This window comes from Gnatocerus cornutus, unplaced genomic scaffold (assembly GCF_029298725.1).
Source record: "Gnatocerus cornutus isolate USDA-ARS CGAHR unplaced genomic scaffold, icGnaCorn1.1 ctg00000377.1, whole genome shotgun sequence".
Taxonomy (NCBI): domain Eukaryota; kingdom Metazoa; phylum Arthropoda; class Insecta; order Coleoptera; family Tenebrionidae; genus Gnatocerus; species Gnatocerus cornutus.
Window position 1 is genome coordinate 11,890 of NW_028275693.1, and position 8,267 is coordinate 20,156.

The window sequence follows — 8,267 nt, forward strand, 5'->3', positions numbered from 1 at the left end:
AAGCTCAAAAGAACATCTCGAAGAGCGACAAGAAAAAGAAGCGCAGGAGGAAGGAGAGTTACGCCATCTACATTTACAAGGTGTTGAAGCAGGTCCATCCCGATACCGGTATCTCCAGCAAGGCTATGTCTATCATGAACAGTTTCGTGAACGACATCTTCGAACGTATAGCTGCTGAAGCCAGTCGCCTCGCTCATTACAACAAACGTTCGACCATAACCAGCAGGGAGATCCAGACGGCGGTGCGTCTTCTTTTGCCCGGTGAATTGGCGAAGCACGCCGTTTCTGAAGGAACCAAGGCCGTCACCAAATACACCAGTTCAAAATAAATCCTCCTCGAGCAGCTTGGAAGTTGGTTGGAAAAAAAAGAAAAAAAATCGGTTCTTTTCAGAACCACAAATTCAACTCGAACGAATTAAAAATTTTCGTCTTCATACTATATAAGTTCCTGAGAGAAAATATAAATAGTGAAAAATATATTTAAAAAAAGTTTGACATCAGAAATGTTAATAAAAAAAGAAAAGAGTAGAGACAACGGCACGCGGTGTTCCCAAGCGGTCACCCATCCAAGTACTGACCGCGCCCGACGTTGCTTGACTTCGGTGATCGGACGAGAACCAAATTCAAATTCAACAGGATTTTTATTCGGTTGAAGTTACGCATGCAATCACTAAGATAATACATATCACACTTAAGATTAACTTATGCTAATGTGTGGCGCTGATGCCTTAACCTAGCCTACATTTATTATACAATCTAAGATATTACATTTATTTTATGGCTCACCGGCAACCTTGGTTGCATACATTTGTGGTGTTTAGCCTACTTATCGGTTACCTTAATTTAGGGAAAATGAAATTTTAGTAAAAACCCTAACCTTATTATCTACTATGTACAAAGGATATTTAAAAAACTATTTACAGTGTTGACCTCAAAGAGGTCTTGGGACTTCCGGTCCGGTTTCTGTTTCCAGGGAGCTCCTGGGCTCCTGGTGCGGTATGGTCTAGTGGTGAGGTTTCAGGGGGCTCCGGGGACTCCTGATCCTCGGATTGATGTTCCAGGGGGCTCCTGGACTCCTGTTCCGATATGGTCAGTGGCTGGTCGATTGCCGTTTACGGTTCTTCTTCCGCTGCCTTTTGCCTGTAACAAAATTCAGCGGATTATCCGGTCTAGATTGGGGACACCCGAGTGCGGGAACTTGTGAGTTCCTGCTGGGTGTTTGAGGGATTGTTTGAGAAGAGGTACGTGCCGCACCTGCTTTTCGTAGAATTTATCGGAAAGGGAATGGATGTAATGGTGTAGGAGTGGAAGATTCGCGTCCTGATGAAGTTGACGGAGCGGAGTGTATCTGTCTGCGTTAAGAGCAAGTCTTAAGCATTTATTTTGAAATCTTTGCAAAGGAATTAGTGGAGTGTGTGGTTTGTGCCGGTAGATGGGCGCTGCGTATGTTATGATGGGGCGTAAGATGCATTTGTACAGAAGCAACTTATTTTTCGTGTTTAGATAGTTGTTTTTGACCAACAATGGGTACAATTGCTTGAGGACGGCTTCACCTTTTTGTCTCGTTTTCTTTATGTGTTCATTTAGGTTTAGCCTTTTGTCTAGGGTGACTCCTAGATATTTCACAGAGTTCTTAATTTCAATTTCACTGTCCCCTACCTTTAGTTTTTTATTGATCTTTAGCCCGGTGAATCTTTTTGCAAAAATGACCGTTTCCGTTTTGTCCGCGTTGAGTTTAATCTTCCATTTCGCGTAGAATTTCTCGAGTTGATTAATGTGGATCTGAACTTGTTTGAGTGCGACCTGACCCGAATGAGACTTAGCGTAGATGGCGGTGTCGTCCGCGTACAAAGCTAAATTGGTTTGTGCGAATTTAGTGATGTCATGAATGTAAATATTAAATAGTATTGGCCCAAGCACTGAGCCTTGTGGGACTCCCGCATTTATTGATTTCATTTCCGACTTTTCGCCTTCTACCTTTACTCTGAACTTTCTCTCTGTTAAGTACGAGTTTATTAATTTAGTAATGTGCGTCGGGAACTTCAATTGAATCATTTTGTAAATTAGTCCTTTTGTCCAGACTTTATCAAATGCTTTTTCAATATCAAGACATGTCATTGCTGTTATGCTTTTCGTGTTGTAATTATTGGTTATGTCATTTATTAGTCTGAGGACTTGCTGTGTGGTATTATGTCGTTCCCGAAAACCAAATTGCTCTGGCGGTAAAATTTTGTTTTCTTTAATGTGCTTATTAATTCGTTTTTGGATTACCTTTTCCGCAACTTTTGATATTGTTGGTAGAAGGCTAATTGGTCTGTATGCGTTTGGTGCATTGGGGTTTTTCCCCGGTTTCAAAATGGGGATGACATCTGCTACTTTAAGTTTTTCCGGGAAGATACAAAGATTAAGCATGGCATTTATTATATTCGTTAGTTGTTTTACAGCTTTCGCTGTAAGATTTTTCAGTATTCTGTTTTTTATGCCGTCATTTCCCGGGGCTTTGTTATTCGGTAAAGTGCTTATGATTTTTGCGATTTCTGTGGGTTTGACGGCCGTAGGCGCGTCTATCTGGGAATTGTCACTATTGAAAGAGTTTACTGTTTCAATTATTTCTGTTTGTTCGGGTGTGTTGTGATTATCACTTGTGTGGATCGTTTCATAATATGTTGCCAGTGTGTTTGCTTTTTCCACATTATTAAATGCTGTGTTGTTATTGGATTTAAGGATAGAGATGGGGGTAAATCGTCTTTTGAGAGCTTTTGTCATTTTCCATAGAGAATTATCGTGCGGATTTAATTTGCCAAGTTTTGTTTCCCATTTGTTCTGTCTGAATTCTTTTATTTCTTGTTTAATTTCTCTGGTTAATTCAGATGCTTGGTTTTTGAAAAATGGGTCTCGTGTTCTTTGGTACAGTTTTCTGATTCGGTTCTTGAGTTTTATTTTCTCTATGGTTGCTTTCGGAATTTCGTCTCGAAAAGGATTTATTGTTTTCGTCGTCGTGACTTGGTCTTTGGCCTTCTGGATGGCCTTAATGAACAGTTCAATCTGTTTATCAAGATCATCTTTCGTGCCAATGATTTCCGTCAGTTCAACATGTCTGTCAAGGGTTTTGCGGAAGAGGGGCCAGTTGGTTTGTTTATAGGAATTGATTTGGATTGTTTTGTCTTTGATTGTCATGTCAGGAATCTCAAGAATCACAGGATTGTGATCCGAGTTGAGTGCGGTCACTGATCTGGGTTCTGAGATTACCATGTTTTTCGTGATTGTCAAGTCAATGTAGGTAGGTGTCATGCCGTTAATTGGGAAATGAGTTGGATCAGCAGTTCTGTTAATTATCAAGCTTGTGTTTTCTACGTAATTGTAGAGCCTGAACCCGTTACTATTGTTTGCGTGACAACCCCAGCTTGTGTGTCTCGCATTGAAGTCCCCGAGAATTAATTGCTTTCTTCCCAGATTATTAATTATGTCTAAATCCGCGTCCCTAATTGAGTTGATTGGTCGGTTGTAAACTGATGTTATGAAAATGTTGTTCTCGATCTTAATCGTTAGGGTTTCGAGGAATCTTACATTTGGGGTGGGAATGTGTTCAAAGGGGACGTCATTACGGATTAGGAGAGCAACCCCACCTCCCCTAATGACATCCGTTCTGTCCTTTCTGAGAACCGTGTAATTGGTGAATTTAAGCCGATCTTTACTTTTGAGACGCGTTTCGCTAATTGCCATAATGTGAATTCCACCATTTTTAATAAAATTCAATAATTCCGCAGCTTTTTCATGCAGACCGTTTGCGTTCCAGTGAACTATCGTCAATTTACAGCTCATAGCCAGCGTCTCCCATTTTGGATAGAACGTCTATGCAGACGAACAGCTTTTCTTGTTGAGACTGGCATTTTTCAAGTGCATTGTTCAGTTCTTTAAGTATTATGAGCAAATTTTTCATATTTACATTTTTGTTCAGCCTGGAAATTTCGGCGTTTATTTTACAAAATTCTGTCATGCTGCTTGTTTCTGGAATTTTCGTTTTGGTTGGTGTTTGCCTTGTTAAAATTGGCGAATTTGCTGCGCTCGTTGAAGGCGTCGGCAGAGGCGGAAATGATTTATCGGTAAAAACAATGGACTCACCTGTTGGTTTCTTTGGCTGGGTCCACGGATTGACCTTTGGGATCGGCGCGGGGGCTAATTTAGCCCTCTTGTTGGCGACCTTCTGACGTCTTTCTTCTTGGAGTTCCTCGATGCGGGTTACCTTGGCGATGTAGACCTCGCACGTGGTTTGCGAGGCAGCGTGTCCTTGTTTCCCGCAGTTGGCACATTTGGGAATGTACGTCGGGTCGGGCTTATGGGGGCAGTCGCGGGTCCAGTGGTACTGGGAGCATCTTACGCACGTCGGTTCGAGGTTGCAGTTCCTCGTGCCGTGGCCCCATGCCTGGCACCGGTGGCACTGTGTCATCTTCTTCTTATTGAGGTATTTCTCGAAACGCACCCTGACGTTGAGAATCGCCCGACACTTTTTGTTCAGTGACTCGACAGTCTCGCTGTCGGCCACTGTTACGATGTAATGGGGCCTCTTGGTGTTGGGCCCCATTTTTCTCACATTGGTAGCTTCAATCTTGGAGCTCTTGAGCTCTGCAAGAACGGATTCGGGCTCAGGGTTGTTGTCCAGCCCCTTGATTACAAACGTTGACGTTTTGAGTCCTTTTGGGGTGAACGTGTGGAATTCCACTTTTCCTGCCGTGAGTTTGTTTTTCATCGTCGTGTGGATGTCTGTCGTGTTGGGGTACACAAGGGTTTTCTCCCTTGTGTAACGCACTTGGTAACCGTTGTCGCAATCGGCGAACAATTCTCTGAGACGGTTGTGCGTTATGTTCCGGCCGTGGATGATGATCGGCGGCGGTCTCCTTTCGTTCGCGGTCGCGGTGGTTTTTGTCCTGGAGGATGTTTCCTCCGTCTCCATGTTGTCTTCTTCATCCTCTTCATCAGAAGAGATTGGTTGAAATCGGTTAGCGTCGATTGGTACTGGCACGTACCTCACCTTTTGTTTCACTTTTTTCACCGTTTTCTTCGGCTTCAGCCAGTTGAGGCTCGAACTGGCCATGTTTTCGGTGGTCAGTGCAGGCTTAACCAGCCTGCGCTGTATCGAACTTGGTTTAATTCCTCTTGTTGTTAAAACAACACTTGGGACACGATTCACTTTGTTCAAGGCACGTGGCACTTTGCACTGTGGTCACAACTTAAACACTGAGAGGGGGAGCTCTCTATCGCACGTCCGTTCGCTACGAGCGCTCGGACAAGACTGGACGAGAACCGGTAGTTTTCAACGTGGTATGGTCGTTGCCTGGTAAAATTTTCCAAGATGGTACGTTGACGATTTTTTGTGATTGTTCGATCGTTTGGATGTGACATTTTTCGATGGTACACATGTCAGAAAATGTACAAGATTTAAAAGAAGAAAAAAAAAAAAAATTTTTTTTTTTTGCGAGTCGTTTTTTAGTTTTTTTTTTGCGACAAAATGACGGTCTTCTTGGGCAACAACACCGCCTGGATGTTGGGCAAGACACCGCCTTGGGCGATGGTAACGCCGGAAAGGAGCTTGTTTAACTCCTCGTCGTTCCTTATAGCCAATTGAAGATGTCTCGGAATGATACGGGTTTTCTTGTTATCTCTGGCGGCGTTTCCTGCCAATTCGAGAACTTCGGCGGCTAGATATTCCATTACGGCCGCCAAATAAACGGGAGCACCTGCACCCACTCTTTCGGCGTAGTTTCCTTTACGCAGAAGACGATGAATTCTGCCGACGGGAAACTGAAGTCCGGCACGACTGGAACGAGACTTCGCCTTTCCCTTCACTTTACCTCCTTTTCCTCTTCCGGACATGTTGTTATACGATATAAACAGCAAAACACCTACTGCGACTGACACGAAGCGCACTGACAAACGTACGGCTTGAAATAAATGCCGAACGCGGCGAAGGCTAGAAATTTATATGGTCGGTACAGCGCCATCTCGTTAGGGCAATGGTCGAACGACGAACTAAGGCGGAGCGCCTGTTTGTCGCTCGCTCGTTATAAATAGAGGGATTTTAGGTGTGCGGCGTTTTAGATCGAGTATACTCGTCGTAACGTGCACGTCGTGTCTGTCTCGTTTTCTGTTTTTAAACGTTTTTTTAACTCGACGACTAGAAGAGAATGCCACCCAAGACCAGCGGTAAGGCGGCCAAGAAGGCCGGAAAAGCTCAAAAGAACATCTCGAAGAGCGACAAGAAAAAGAAGCGCAGGAGGAAGGAGAGTTACGCCATCTACATTTACAAGGTGTTGAAGCAGGTCCATCCCGATACCGGTATCTCCAGCAAGGCTATGTCTATCATGAACAGTTTCGTGAACGACATCTTCGAACGTATAGCTGCTGAAGCCAGTCGCCTCGCTCATTACAACAAACGTTCGACCATAACCAGCAGGGAGATCCAGACGGCGGTGCGTCTTCTTTTGCCCGGTGAATTGGCGAAGCACGCCGTTTCTGAAGGAACCAAGGCCGTCACCAAATACACCAGTTCAAAATAAATCCTCCTCGAGCAGCTTGGAAGTTGGTTGGAAAAAAAAGAAAAAAAATCGGTTCTTTTCAGAACCACAAATTCAACTCGAACGAATTAAAAATTTTCGTCTTCATACTATATAAGTTCCTGAGAGAAAATATAAATAGTGAAAAATATATTTAAAAAAAGTTTGACATCAGAAATGTTAATAAAAAAAGAAAAGAGTAGAGACAACGGCACGCGGTGTTCCCAAGCGGTCACCCATCCAAGTACTGACCGCGCCCGACGTTGCTTGACTTCGGTGATCGGACGAGAACCGGTAGTTTTCAACGTGGTATGGTCGTTGCCTGGTAAAATTTTCCAAGATGGTACGTTGACGATTTTTTGTGATTGTTCGATCGTTTGGATGTGACATTTTTCGATGGTACACATGTCAGAAAATGTACAAGATTTAAAAGAAGAAAAAAAAAAAATTTTTTTTTGCGAGTCGTTTTTTAGTTTTTTTTTTGCGACAAAATGACGAAAAAAAAAAACTCGTATGAGGCGTTAAATTAAATTGTTCGTTTGACGATCTCAACGAGTCACTTGCGATTAACGTAATTTAAAATTTGAGAACTTACTTACTCACTTGCTTGCTTAGATGGAAATAGCACCCACTTGAAGTAAACGCCGACACGGACCGGAGATGAATAAACTCCGAACGGACGGGGTTAATTCATGAACTGACCGTAGTACGGTCGAAGGTTCGCCGCCGCCGCTACCTGCTTTCTTTCTTAGAACTGATAACAGAGTTGGTTTCTTTGTCTGTTCATTCATCGAAATTCCCACCACTCTGGCCGGGCCGGGCGGGGTGGGTGTGTGTTGTTTCATGATTTGTTCTCTTCTCGATTTATTCTTTTTCCGACGTCGTTCGATTCATAGAGATGTTTTCGTCGAAAGTGTGGTCGCGTTTACATTGCATTAAAATTTAATTTGTTCCAGTGCGACGATGAAACAAGAAAAAAGTTTCAAGTAAGTACGCACGCACGCACACCTACATATTTCATTTTTTAAATCTTTCGACGTTCGTAGTTTCTGCTCGAAATGTCGACTAATAGTAGGGAATGTTTTGTTGATTTGTTTGTTTTTCGTTTTTGAGAAGAACAAATGAAAATTTCGTTGGATTTCTGTCGACCGACGACCGACTGAAAATCCGCCGACATCGACGTAGTTTTATTTAGAGTGTCTGAAAAATGCAAACAATGCAAGATTTCCGTATTTTTGTTGGTTTGTGGTGTTTGGGGAGTTTTTTTTATGATTATAAAATGGTTTCGTCGAGAAAAATTGCTTCTTTCGCAATGAATTGGCAAGAAAAATTAAAAAACTCGTCCGTTCCCGTCGCTGGATGTTCGACGGTGGTCCGTCTGATTTTCCCTTTATTTTCGTAAAATTGACGAGAATTTCGCCGTCAAAACTGTTTTCGGTGATGTTTCGATGATGGGATTTCGTCGTGTGAGGTAATTTTTGAGGAAAAAATGTCGATTTTGCGAAAAAAGTCGTTCGAAAAGTCCGTTCGTCGTACAAATTCGTTTCTCATGGTCGAGTCCGAAATTGACATCGTTTTTTTTCCGACCTGTTCGTCAAGATCGTTTTCAAAAATCAACTCCTACGAAAGGCGAAGGTTTTATCTTCGTTCTTGAAAAAATTCGACCTTCTCGGACGTCATCTTCGACCGTTTGTGAATTTTTTTCCTACACTCTGC

General features: G+C 42.8%; 1 non-coding gene across 1 annotated transcript; it reads right to left on the reverse strand.

Annotated features, from left to right (window-relative positions):
- Positions 1-6,754: 6,754 nt before the first annotated feature.
- On the reverse strand, positions 6,755-6,874 carry LOC148165325 (5S ribosomal RNA). The gene has a single exon (XR_015771573.1). It is a non-coding gene; the product is annotated as a 5S ribosomal RNA (ribosomal RNA).
- Between the last annotated feature and the right edge of the window lie 1,393 nt (positions 6,875-8,267).